Source organism: Pinus tabuliformis, chromosome 8, assembly GCF_031772625.1.
Source record: "Pinus tabuliformis cultivar Carrire ecotype Pingquan chromosome 8, CPIR1, whole genome shotgun sequence".
Lineage (NCBI taxonomy): Eukaryota > Viridiplantae > Streptophyta > Pinopsida > Pinales > Pinaceae > Pinus > Pinus tabuliformis.
In genome coordinates, this window is record NC_142294.1 from 1,028,166,753 (window position 1) to 1,028,181,196 (window position 14,444).

General features: G+C 37.7%; 1 long non-coding RNA gene across 1 annotated transcript; it reads left to right on the top strand.

The window, feature by feature from the left end:
* Positions 1-513: 513 nt before the first annotated feature.
* On the top strand, positions 514-6,123 carry LOC149238884 (uncharacterized). The gene is made up of 3 exons (XR_016246403.1): positions 514-4,602; positions 5,288-5,651; positions 5,784-6,123. It is a non-coding gene; the product is annotated as an uncharacterized LOC149238884 (long non-coding RNA).
* The last annotated feature ends 8,321 nt before the right edge of the window (positions 6,124-14,444 follow it).

Consider the following 14,444-nt stretch of genomic DNA (forward strand, 5'->3'; position numbering starts at 1 on the left):
AACTATAATTTTATTAGTGCAATAAAATTGCATCCGCATGTACTTGGAGCACTTTGTATAAACAAAAAAAATTGGACCTTAAATTTTGAGTGTTTAAACAATTTTAAGCAAAGTTTATTTATCCTTGGCGATATCGGTGTAAGAAACATAAGTTTCTTACAACCAAACTTGTGAATCCAAGGTCTTATTACAAGCCTCACGTGCCGCGATGTTATTTTAGCCGGGACAAGTAATTTTATCATAAGTTTTTCAAAAAAAATGTTTTGCGGTAAGCAAGTTTTTCAAAAGAAATGTTTTGCGGTAAGCGAGCTGCCATCAGCCATTTCAACTGGGCACCTATCACTTCTTCTACGCTCCTATCACTTCTTCTACTTCAACTGGGCACCTATCACTTCTTCTACTTCAACTGGGCACCTATCACTTCTTCTACGGTCCTATCTCCTCTCACTGACAACTCCCTGGCGGCACATGTCGCTGAATGGCCGCTGCATGTAGTTAGCTCCTATCTCCCATCTGCCATTTCAACTGGGCACCTATCACTTCTTCTACGCTCCTATCTCCTCTCACTGATAACTCCTTGGCGGCACATGTCGCTGAATGGCCGCTGCATGTAGTTAGCACATGTCGCTGAATGGCCACTGCAGAAAATTGAACAATGCGACAGTATTGCTCACGCTACAGGCTTTCGACAATGGAGTTCCCACCCAGGTATAGTGCGGTGTATTTCAGGCACCGCCTTGATACCTTACCTACAGGTTAGAACAAGAAGGATTTATTGAGAATGATGAGCAGTCGAGAAATGGCAGACGTCAAGTAAGGTTTAGTGTCTTGATACCTTACCTGCAGGTTAGAACAAGAAGGATTTATTGAGAATGATGAGCAGTCGAGAAATGGCAGACGTCAAGTAAGGTTTTGGGGCAGTTCACTTGAATAAAGCAAGCCAGGGCTATAATGATGGAAAGGCAGCATGATTGAACGCATGATTCTTCTTTGATTCTTCTTTAAATTCTATTGTTGATGATCCAGGTGGTGAAGATCCAGAGCGTGAGTGACAGAGGTCTTCTCTATTCTCTTTGGCCAGTAAGGAGGGATGGGTGGGGGAAAGCATTTCACTGACTTCGCTTACTCAAGTGGCAATTGGATTCAGGGTGGAATGTTTCCACATTTCATATAGAAAGAATTGCAGCGACGGTCTTGAAATGGGCCTTGGAGGCTCACCCTTTTAGTCGAAGGCGCGAGGCAAATGGCCACCAGGGATGAGATTTCACCTTTGCCCAGACCATGTCTCGAAATTTGCCATGTCTCCTCACGAAATTTCGAGGTCTTTCCCTCCTTCAGAGGATAATTTTCTTCAGAATCCTACCCTCTTTGAGGGAAATAATGTTCTTTAAAGGAGTATTATCATCAATTCTGTTTCCTGATCAAAATTTTCCTGCAAACTAGGCATATCGACCTCCCCTTTATTATTCTCCATAAGCCTGGCTAGCTTTCTTGGCTTCCCTGTAACCTGCGTTACTGAAATTAGAAAGCACGGCTACACGTATTAAGGTCCTGCCCCTTTTGGGTAAGCAGATGGGCTGAAGCACCCTGAAATCTTTGGGGAAAACAAGAACTGCACTTGTCTTCCACAATCAAAGTGCACTGAGTTCGGCGTCTCTCCGCATCTCTGTTCTTCTTCCCTCCACACTTCTGCGGCTACACGTATTCACATCTCTGTTCTTCTTCCCTCCACACTTCTGCGGCTACACGTATTAAGGTCCTGCCCCTTTTGGGAAAGCAGATGGGCTGAAGCACCCTGAAAGCTTTGGGGAAAACAAGAACTGCACTTGTCTTCCACAATCAAAGTGGGATGAGCTCGGCGTCTCTCCGCATCTCTGTTCTTCTTCCCTCCACACTTCTGCATGCAGAGTGTTCTTCACCACCCAAGCTCTGGCTCTCAAGCATTTTGACCCCTCCAATCCAGGTGATTTGCCATATATTGTTACATTAATGTATTTTAGTCTTTGTTGAAATCTGTCATTAAAATTATTCTGCTCAATTGATGGCTTCCCAGTCATGGCACCAGGCCGGGCCAGAAGCGATGTTGAGAAGAGATGGCAGCAAGAGCAGGCTCAATGTGCCCTGCAGAGTAATAAGGGATCATCTGCACAAAGAAATGACCCGGGAAAAATTGACCAAGGCGGGCAACCTACGAGAGCACAAACTCTCGGAGGTGTACAGACCAAGGAACAACACAAGCCATTTGCTGAGAAAGGAGCGAATGAGAAAAGGGAAGAGCAGCCATTGAAGAAGGCCGAGGAAGATAAGAGGAAGGAGCAGGAGAAAAAGACGAAAGAAACATATCAGAAAGAAGAGAGATAGGCCGAGGAAGATAAGAGGAAGGAGCAGGAGAAAAAGACGAAAGAAGCAGATCAGAAGACAGAGAAACAGGTCGAGGATAAGAAAACAATGGCAAAAAATGAGGATGTAAAGAGGGCTAGAGATGTAGAAACCAGGAAGCCACCCACAGGAATTCAACCTCAGAAAGGTCCAACCAGCGAAGAATCTGGGCGGAAAAAGGATAAGCCAAAGGAGCATACTAAACAAAGAGAGTACCATCAGAAGGGGCAACCACTTGGCTGATGTTGGAGCTGAAGGCTGAAGATCTAGAAGGCGCTGCTGCATGCAAGAGCCACTTGGTTCCACATGGTTTTTTGGGTTTAATTTAACTTTATTTATTACTTTATTACTTTTATCTTTTAATTTTAATCAAAGTTTTTATTTTTAATTTAATAAAAAATATAATTAACCATTTCACCATGATTGTTCAGTGAACATGATTTTGACTTGCCGCTGGACTTTAACAATAACCGCAACGATTCATGTCCTATGTTGTGACAACTGCATTTTCAATATCGTTTTCTGAATGTTCTTTCAGTTTTTTGGCAGAGGCCGGTTATTGATGTTGAGGCAGTAACAAAAGGGAGTCAATCCCATACCTTTTATATTTCTTTGCCAAAAATCCGTAAGATTTTATGGAGGTGTTTAATTAACTGAAGGACAGTGGAAACTCTACTCTTCGCTTTCACTTTGTTTGCCATCTCAAATCACCCTGTCCAACTTTCGGTTGTGGCCGCTGGGTTTTACTGATATAAATTCCATTATTGATGGTTGGGTTTCTTCCATCAATTCCTTCATTCATGTATTGTACATTCTATTGTAGATTCTTTTCAGAGATTTTGATTACAGAATGGCGCCTGTTTCATTGCCCCCAGGTTTCAGGTTCCATCCTAGTGATGAGGATCTTGTGAGTTATTATTTGAAAAGAAAAGTTCATGGACGTAAGATAGAATTGGACATTATCCCAGAAGTTGATTTGTATAAGTTTGAACCTAGCAAATTAGAATTCCAAGACATAGCTATATCAATTTCATATTTGGGTCCCTTAATATTTTGCATGGTTAGCTCCTGAATATTGCCCTGAGATTAATGCAACCTTGTTTCTTCCTCATGGGAATTGTGTGCACTACGCGCACTATGCTTTTGCTCAGCCAGTGTCTTAAACTTATTCTTCTGTGTTTATGGAATTCTTGCTCAGGTGTCAGTTTGCATGTATATGATAGAGTTTCTTGAAATTAGCTTCAACAGAGCCATATCTGGAAGCCCACAAACGTTTTAAGTTCATTTGTGAAATTAGTCTGGGTGCAGGCTCTCTGAGGTGTTGAAGCGCTGATTTTGATGCCGCAGTGGCTGTAGACTCAGGAATTATGCCATGATTTGAAGATGCTAAAGTTTTCTTCTTTTAATGCATTTCAGTTTGATTCTTGTGACGATGTAGAAACTCTAGCCATGCATGTCTAAGTATGAACTAATTTAGACTTTGGATGCCTCATTAAAGCAGAGTCATTCGGCCCACTATCAGAAATAGTCATTTGATGAAAATTACAGAGTCCAATTTGGGTATAAAAGCCTTAGATATCCATTAACCATCTTATTATTGATGTTTGGTGTCTGAGTTTAGCGTGCAAATCAACCATCAGTGGATTAGTGCAGGATAGAAGCACCTGAAAATATCAGATATGAAATGTAGGTTGAGGTTGGGATGCTTGCAAATTGTTTATTTGAAAAACACATGATATTAATAGAAAAGCTGATATAATATCGGATGTCCCATTTCCCTTGGCAATTACATGTGAACCTGGAATTAGAATATGCATGATGTTTATGACAACTTTTACAAATATCTTGTATGGCAATTTAGTCTAGTTTAAGGCGTGGACAATACTTTTAGATGTAACAAGAGTTATACTTCAAAATCTCACTCGTTTTTCATGCCTGTTGCAGATAAGTCTTTCCTGCCTAACAGAGATTTATAATGGTACTTTTTTCAGTCCACGTGATAAAAAGTATCCCAATGGAACACGCACAAATAGGGCCACTGAAGCTGGTTACTGGAAAGCTACTGGAAAGGATAAGAAAATCAGCTCGAAGTCATCTATGATTGGAACAAAGAAGACCCTAGTCTTCTATGGTGGGCGTGCACTGCAGGGAAGAAGAACAGATTGGGTGATGCATGAATATCGTCTAGATGAGATATAATGTGAAGGGGCAACTGGTATTCAGGTATGCTGATTGAATTGGATTAAGTTTTCTTTGCCCATTTATAAAACTAGAGAATGAGGTTAAATAAACTTTAAAGCATAAATCATAGTCTCTCTATTATTTGTATACTCTTTGAATCAGAATTTTCAGTAACCTTTCCTGCTGGATTTTAAAAATATTAAGAATAATTCTATTTACTTGTAGAAACAGAGTGTTTGAGAAGAGTATAGAATATTTTTCTTAGTTTAAGTTGGAGGTTGGAATCACTCCTTGCTCACACTTAGGCACAATGATTTTGACTGAGATTCCAAGCAACTGTCATTACCAACATATTTTTTTTGGGTCTTTTATTCTTCAACGATTATCATAGCCTCGATTTGTCACTGATCTGTTTAATATTATTTTCTCTTGTCAATGTGCCAAGCTGAGAGATGTATTGTGCATTATGTGATTTTCAGTGACCAACAGTGTTTATAGGCTTTGTTCTCAAGTTTTCATCCTTCTGCCTAAGCTATATCTTGCAATTAATTTCTGCTATCATATCCCCAATATTGTTTTGAATTAGTTCTATCAAATAATTAACGATATCCTTATGCCATTTATCAAGGCACTCAACTGCGGAAATTTCATTGTGTTGTCTGCTTCAATTATTGTTATAGTAATTCCTTGATGCAATCCTTGATGATGATTTTCTTTACTTTTACAGGATGCTTTTGTTTTATGTCGTGTTTTCAAGAAAAATGGAATAGAGCCAAGGATTGGAAGCTCGAATGAACCACCAATACAGAGGAATGCTTTTCCTTCAGTGATGAATAGTTCCTTTTTTGATAAGATGACCAAACCTGATGCTGTTGAAGATCTGTCAGACAAAAGCTACCCACAAGTGAACCAGGAAAAGGCCGACATCTAGGCAGGCAGATACTACATTGCGATCAGAAACTTCATTTGAGAGATTGCATGATATAACTGATAACGGTGCTACTCTTAATCAGTGGCTGGAGTTTCTATTGGATGACTCCAGCCCAAGTTACATTTTGGCATCCCCTGCCAATGCCATAAATGATTTAAAGGTGTGTACTACTGTAGAGTCTTGCGATGATTACCTGGCATTAGTAAAGCTTTCCTACTTATGGTAATCTACAAATTTGATCTATAAAGTAAGGTTTACTATCTAGTAATTTCAATATATAATTGTTTTCCAGGTCAGTTCTATGATTGGGGGTGCAAGATTGGAGCAGGAATCTCTTTGGCCAATGTTTAAAATAGATAATTTTTCACAAGGCGTAGCTGATTTAAGCTTCAACCAGTTCACATCTCAGATTGAACCTATGTTGAGTCATACAACTGATGCCTACTTTGAAGAGGAAGATGTTTTAAACGAAATACTAAAGGTTGCACAGGCAGCTCAGAATGAGGATACTCATAACGAACATCCTTTCCTTATGGCCAAGTTATCTGGTAATTTGGTTGGAGATTCTCTCCAATTTGATAATATGTACAATTTATGGGGAAACTAAATAATCATGGAGTTATTATAAAATAGTGATAGTGAAGGAGCTGCATAGATTAGCTTGTACAGACAGTCGTGGATTTCAGGAATGTTGTCGAGATTTACCATGGTGCCAACGTTACATGTCCATCTCATAACTCAAGCTGTCATTGTGCTGTCTAGCACTTCCATAATTATAACGAATGGTTCTTTATTCTGTGTTTAGTGTTTGATTGTGATTTTGGTTTTTTTAAGGTTACAACTCCAACACATTCAGGGTGAAAGCGTTAATTATAACGAATGACTCTTTATTCCGTGTTTAGTGTTTGATCCAACCAAAAGGGAATTTCGCATTTGGCATAGCTGGGCTACCTATAGGGATGCCAGAGCTAGGTGGGAACCCACGTCCACCATTAGAACGAAGGTGTTTGGTAATTTTCATGGTGAAAGGCTTATGTGGAATGAATCATTCATGGTGAACGCATTTGGTAATTTTCCGAACGTCAGTGGATATTAAATTATTAAAATATCATTTTCTTCAAGTTTGAAAATGGCCAATATAGATCTTATCAAATGCTCTGAATCTTCAATGTCTATACGATTATTTTCTTGCTTTATAAATACTTTTTCATGATTTTACTTGAATTTTCTGGAAATTAAAAATATTTGTGCTATTGTTTACGTTCACCTGGTGTGAGATTGGACTTGTTAAAGCAGTTAACATATAACCAACCACTCAGCAAGCTCGCTCCCATGGACCCACTCAGCAAGCTCGCTCCCATGGACGGTGGTGTAAATAGTTTTAATCCATTACCAATCAGTCTCATACAGGCGTATTGCTCTTATAAAATAGTCTCTTATATGCAGACGTACTGCTCTTATAAAGTAGTCTCTTATAGACAAGGACTGCCGCTACGCTCTTATAAAGTAGTCTCTTATAGGCAAGGACTGCCGCTACGAAGTTGCCCTTGTTAGCCAAAATACAAAAGCCAAAACTGCATACATTCTAAAATATCTTTGTCTTTTAGTCTTTTTGCGTAAATTAACATGTTTTTGTATTAATATGAAAGTGTCATGTTTTATTTTATGTCTCAATCCTTTTCTCGTTTGATATTTGTTATTTTAATGTATTTGATTAAGAGATAATTAAAATGTATTATATATTATAAATAATTTAGCATATATTATATTAATTGGTTTGTTATTCTTTATTGTAATGTTTGATAAAGAGAAAGTTTATAACTTATTAGTCCTTGCTTAGCCTAGGCAATCGATTGGCTTGTTTACCGTTATTAGTTTATATTTAACCACGCAAATTCTAATGTTCAGCGTTATATATAATTAAAGTAGTTTTATTTTAATTAACAATAATAATTTATTAGCTTTTCATTGGCTAAAATTTTGTGTATCTTATTTCGTGATTCTTAACATCTGTGCCAGTATCACTCATGGAATTTTTTCACCTTCGCCCATGGAATTTTCTCACCTTGCAACCTCGCCAGTTTTTACGGTATCATGGTTTCACTTGGATCATCATTGGATCTTGTAACTTGATTAACAAATAGTCAATCGATGTTAACATCCTGTGTGGTTGGAAGGTTGAATAATAACCTCTTTATTTGGGTTCTAATCGCATAAGCCACATGATACATTGCGATGATGCAATCATATGTAAACGTGATGTAATTGTCGAATTGAGGCTTCTCTGATCCATATCAATTTATGAGAGATTCTTCAGCGTAAATCACATAGAATATCATTTGTCTACGCGTTTCGAACCAACTAGTGTGGTGGTTCATCGTCAGGACAAGTTGATCGAGCTTAGCATGTTAAATAGTCTGAGCAGAGTCTCCAACCGCTAATTCAACGGCTAATTTTGACCTTAGGACCAAGGTCAAATTATTAATATTATTATTACTATTATTTATTTATTATTATTATTGTTATTATTCATTTTTTAATAAAGAAAATAATTTTAATTGGTGTTAATGGTTACTTAGAAAACTAATTTATTTATTTATTTAATAATTAATAATTATAAAGATTATAATAATAGGTTGTTAATAAAAGTTAGTTAGAATTAATAAAAATATAGGTACGAAGTAACTTAAAAAATATAAAAAAAATTGGAACGAGTTAAAAAATAAAAATAAAAAATAAAAATAAAAATAATAATAATAATAATAATAAATAAATAAATAAATAAATATTAATGTATGTAAATTAAAGACGCTGGTTATAAAAGGTACTAAAATAAATAAATAAATAAAAAAATAAAATAAAAATAAAAATAAATTAGTTAATTAATTAGAACGTAAAAAATAATAATAATAAAATAATAATAATAATAAAATAAATAAATAAATAAATAAATAAAAATAAATAAATAATAATAATGATAATAATAATAATAATACGTAACAAGAAAAGATTATCGAGTTAAATAAGTTAACTAATAAAAATCATAATCCTTCAGTTAGGAAGAGAGGGCTGGGATCCAACAACTGCTTATCTTCCATCCGTCCTCTCTATTGAGATTGTTCGGTCTTTTCTCAATTTCAAGGGCTTCCCTAAATTTTCGGTGATGGAATTGCGAAACCCTAGCGATAACACTCGCCTCCTCTATGCAGACATAATGATTGGTACTCTCTGCATGCTCAGCTAAAGCGGAAGACTTGGTTCTCCTATGCCTGAGGTCAGCTGCATGCTCACTAATCCTTTGACTAATGGAGCGACCAGTCTCACCAATATAGGGTGCCCCACAGGAACAAGGAATAATATAAACCCCTTTCATGTCCTTAGGGTTGATAGGATCCTTCACAGATCTGAGGTATTTACGGATGGTGTTGAGGGGTCTAAAGGTCGAGGGGACATTATGCCTCTTAAGAACCCTAGCAATATTATCCGTGGTCCCCTGTACATAGGGAAGATGGACACTTGGGACCCGCTCTTTCGGTTCTCTTTTAGCCAATGAATTTTTGGCAGCTTTGAGGAAAGCTTTCTGACCCAGGTACTTGCTGTAACCATTCTCAATGAAAACATTAAGGAGGTGGGATTTCTCCTTCTCAAAGCTTTTTTCATCAGAGATCCTAAGGGCTCGAGTAGCTAGGGTGTTAAGAACACCCAACTTCTGGGCCGGGAAATGGTGGGAATTGGCATGAAGATACTGCTCCGTATGTGTTTTCTTTCGAAACACTTGGTGGGAGAGGTAACCATCACTATTCTTAGAAATAAGATATCAAGGAATGGGAGGCAACCATTGACTTCCTATTCTTTGGTGAACTTAATGGCCGACGATTGACAGTTGAGATGATCAAAGAAGAGATCCAATTCCTCTTGGCCATGAGACCAGATGACATTAGTGTCATCTACAAATCTCTTCCAAAGCTTTGGCAGGAAGCGTGCCGAGCTAAGGGCCTTGGATTCAAAATCTTCCATAAAAAGATTAGCAACCACAGGGGAAAGGGGGGAGCCCATGGCAACACCACAGGTTTGCTCAAAGAACTCTCCTTCAAAACTAAAGAAGGTGGAGGTTAGGCAGATCTCCACTAACCGAGCAGTATCAGGATCAGTTAGGCGGTTGACCACCTCCATAGCCTCATTTATAGGGATGCAGGTGTACAGGGAAACAACATCAAAACTAACAAGGATGTCCTCGGGGTCAAGCTTAACGTCCTTGAGCTCCTTAATAAAGGAAGCAGAGTCTTTGACGAAGGACTCTGTACGGCCAACTAGGGGCTTAAGCTTGACGGCAAGGAACTTAGCAAGAAGATAGGTAGGCCCACCAATGGTGTTGACAATGGGCCTAAGGGGAGCTCCTTCTTTGTGGATCTTAGGAAGTCCATAAATCCTAGGAGTTATGGGACTGCTCTCAATGAGTTTATGGTGCAAGTCACACAAAGATTTACAGGATTTAATGGCAAGCGCCACATTCTTAGAAATCTTCTTTAAAGGGTTTTTGGGAAGCTTTTTATAGCTTCCACTGTTATAAAGATGATCCAACATCTTACTGTGGTAATCGACTTTGTTGAGAATGATAGCAGCCTCACCTTTGTCGGCTTTCAGAACAACGATATCATTGTTCTGGTTTAAGGATCTAAGAGCTAGCAATTCCTCCTTGCTAAGGTTGCTCTTAGGGGGCTTTGCCTTCCTCAAGATTACTGCACAATCTTGCCTGATAGTGTTTTTAATATTATCAGGTAAACCCTTAATCTCGAACTCTATGTCACAAATAATATCCTCCACGGGATATTATGAAACATGAAACATGAAACATGCTTCTTCTAGGGTCGCACCAGTTTGAAAAAAAAAAACTTGATTAACAAATTGGCTTGAAAGCTAAAACATAGTTAAGTGAATAGTGCATGCATAATAAATTAAGCTTTCTGGTGTTTTAGTTAAGAAATAATAAAAGGTTCTTAAACAATATACATTCATCTAAAAACATTTAAAATATTTTCTGGTAAATTTGATATAGTGATTTTGTTGAAGATAATGGAGAATATCCTAGAATAGGTAGAATTCGTTCACATAACCTCAGGATAGGAATTAGTTTCTATTTCTTAGGATGTTGTTCTAACTTCCCTAAAACCATGTACTCTATTTAATGTGTAATGTGGATGAATAATGTAGAACGTTTTGCAGAGCCAGAGTCTCCTGATTCAAACTCTCTTTCGTACAATTGACCAGTGGGTTTTATTTTTATTAATACAAACATTACCATTTTTATCATGGTATCAGAGCGTCAGGGCTGAGGAACCTGTACACTGGCTGGTGGGTGGTTCTTTGAACCGAGATCATCGCAGTTCTGAAGCGGATAACTACGACGATTCCAAAATTGTCGTTGGAAAGACGTGTACCTCTGCGACGAGGGCACTGTAGCACAGATCTGGGGTAAATTTAACATCTTTTACCTGTCGATTTTTTTTCTAAATCACCAAGATGAATAACAATATTTTTGAAGCATGCATGAACGAGCATAACAAGCTCGATGGTTCCAATTATGCAAATTGGAAGTTAAAGATGCAGACTGCTAGAAGCACAGAGTGCTTGGACAATTGTGAAAGGGGATGAGCCGAGGCCCGCGGTTGGATCAACATCGGTCCCAGATTGGGAGAAACGAGAAAGAAGAGCAAGGACAATGTTAAAGATGTCAGTGAAAAACTGCATTATACCGCACATCAGAGAAGGCAAGCCAGCTAACGAGATCTGGGTAATTATGAAGGAATTTTACAAGATCAGGAATTCAAATCGTCTTCTGTTCCTCAAGAGTAAGATCCTGTCCATGAAAATGGAGGAGAATGAAACAATTGCTTCATTCGTAGCAAGGATCAAGGATCTGAAAACCAAATGATCAGATATTGGTCATACAATGGAAAATATAGATCCTGTAACCATTACAATGAATTGTGTCACTGATGATTATCAAATGTTCATCACTGGGATAAATGCCAGAGAAAATATCCCGCACTTTGAAGAGCTGACAGGTATACTGATGCAGGAAGAAGAGAGGAGATCGACTCTAAAGCCCTAGAGTGCTGATCTTGCATTGGTGGCGAGGAAAAACTTCTACAAAGGGAAAGGAGGTCCACAACAACAAAACAGAACAAGTTCATAGAAACGGCCAAATCTAACCCATGGTATGCATCCGAATAAAAACTACTCTGAAACTAAATTTTTTTATTGCGGAAAATTGGGTCATATTGCCAGGGAATGTAGGAAAAAGAAATATCATGAAGAACAGCAGAAGCCGAAGAGACATGCAGGTCATCTCGCGAATGGTGATCAGGTGCAGAATTTAAGATTGTTCATGGCAGATTGTGATGAAAATGTTGATGCAAACATCTGGTACGTAGATTCAGGAGTGTCAGCACACATGACAGGGAATAAGCACTGGCTGGAGGATTTTAAAGAGATCAACAAAGGCGCATAGATTTACTTAGGTGATGACATAAGTCATCAAATCAAAGGGTGTGGGAAAGTTTTTGTTATTTTACCTGATGGTAATATCAAATAAATTTATAATGTGATGTATGTGCCTGGCATAACAAAGAACTTGATTTCTGTATCCATGATTACAGATTAAGATTTGAAAGTTGAATTTTTAAAATCTAATTGTTACATTAAAGATCTGCTAGATGGTATGAAAACAATTGCTACAGGAATCTGAACAGGAGGACTGTACAAGTTGGATGTGAGGCCTGCACCGGTTCGAGCATTGACAACAGCAAGCCTGACTACATAAGAGCTTTGGCATCAGAGATTCAGCCACATCAATTACATTGATTTGTTGTTACTACAAAGGAAAGAAATGGTAAGAGATCTTCCTATGCTAAAACAAGTACATAATGATTGTGATGCCTGCACTTTCGGAAAAATGCATAGAGAAGAATTTCCTGTTAGAATAGAAAAGAAACAGAGGGATATACTGGAGTTAGTGCACACAGACCTTTGTGGTCCCATGCAGACAAAATCATTAGGAGGTGCACTGTATTTCCTACTGTTTATTGATGACTGTATGAAGTTTTCTTGGGTGTATTTCTTAAGTAAGAAGAGTCATACATTCGAATACTTTAAGCAGTTTAAAAATATGATTGAAAGACAAACAAGGAAACAGATAAAAAATCTTCGTTCTGATCAAGGGGGAGAATATAGGAAAGATGAGCTTATCAGATATTGTAAAGATCATGGAATTTTGCAGCAGTTTATAGTACCCCATACCCCACATCAGAATGGAGTAACAGAAAGGAAAAACATAACTCAGGTGGAATGTGCTAGAAGTACGTTGAAAAGTAAGAATCTTTCAAATGGCTTTTGGGCTGAAGCAGTAAATACTGCAGTTTATTTAAAAAATAAGAGTCCTACAAGAAGTCTTGAGTCTAAAACTCCTTTTGAAGCTTTATATGGATATAAGCTTGCAGTAAAACACTTAAGAATATTTGGATGTAAAGCATTTTCCCACATACCAAACGAAGATAGAAGAAAATTAGACTCGAAATCCATTAGATGTACTTTTATAGGGTATTGTTGGTCATATAAAGCATACAGATTATTTAATCCCTCTACTCACAAGATCTTTGTTAGTAGAGATGTTAAATTCCATGAGTAGGATAATGAAGAACCTGATGGGCACTATGATGGATGGGACATTCCGTACTTTGAGGAAGAAGAAGCAGAGGACAATTAGGGTCAGCAGCAAACAAAGGCAGAGGATGAACAACAACAACATCAACAACAACAGTATTAGCAACAACAACAACAACAACAACAGCAACAACAACAACAAATTATAGCAACAACAACAGTAGCAGCAGCAGGAAGACATAAATGATGATCGAATAAGGTTTGAAACCACCACCACACCACTTAGGAGATCAGGTAAGAAAGCTCAAATGCCTGCAAGATATAAGGAAAATGATTTTATAACTAGTATGATGAATGTGGTTGAACAGTCTAGTTATAAAGAAGCAAATGAAAGTAATGAATGGAAAACAACCATGGAACAAGAATATGATTCAACAATTAGAAACAACACTTGGGAATTGGTTGAACTTCCTAGAGGAAAACAAACCATAGGTTGCAAATGGTTATATAAACCGAAAATTAATGTAAATGGAACTATAGAAAAACTGAAAGCTAGGTTGGTAGCAAAGGGGTACACACAAAAAGAAGGGATAGATTATAAAGAAACCTTCATCCCTGTAGCTAAATTGAACACTATCAGAATGTTAATCGCTTTAGCTATTAAGAAACATTGGATGATGCACTAACTAGATGTAAAGTCTGCATTTTTGAATGGAGAACTAAAAGAAGAGGTTTATTTAGAGCAACCAGAAGGGTTTGTCCAGAAAGGAAAAGAACATTTAGTCTGTAGATTGAAGAAAGCACTTTATGGCCTAAAACGAGCGCCCAGGTCTTGGTATGAGAAAATTGATTCATTTTTTTCTACAAGTTGGCTACAATAGAAGTAAGAATGACCGTGATCTTTACACCATGAAGATAAACAAGGGCGCGTAATGCTGATTTCATTATATGTAGATGATTTGATAATTATAGATGATGCTATATATCTAATTGATGAAATCAAGCAACAAATGTCATAGATGTTTGAGATGAAGCATCTCGGTGAACTCAGATACTGTTTAGGTCTCGAGATTTGGAGAGATTCAGGTCAAACATTTCTATCTCAAGCAAAGTATGTCAAAGGCCTATTAGAAAAGTTTAGAATAGATCAGTGTAAGCCTACACCGATACCATTGTAGCAGAACATCAAATTGCAGTGTGAGGATGGCTCAAAAGTGGTGGATGCAACACTTTACAGACAGCTGGTTGGGAGTCTGATCTACCTAACCACCACTAGACTTGATTTGGCTTA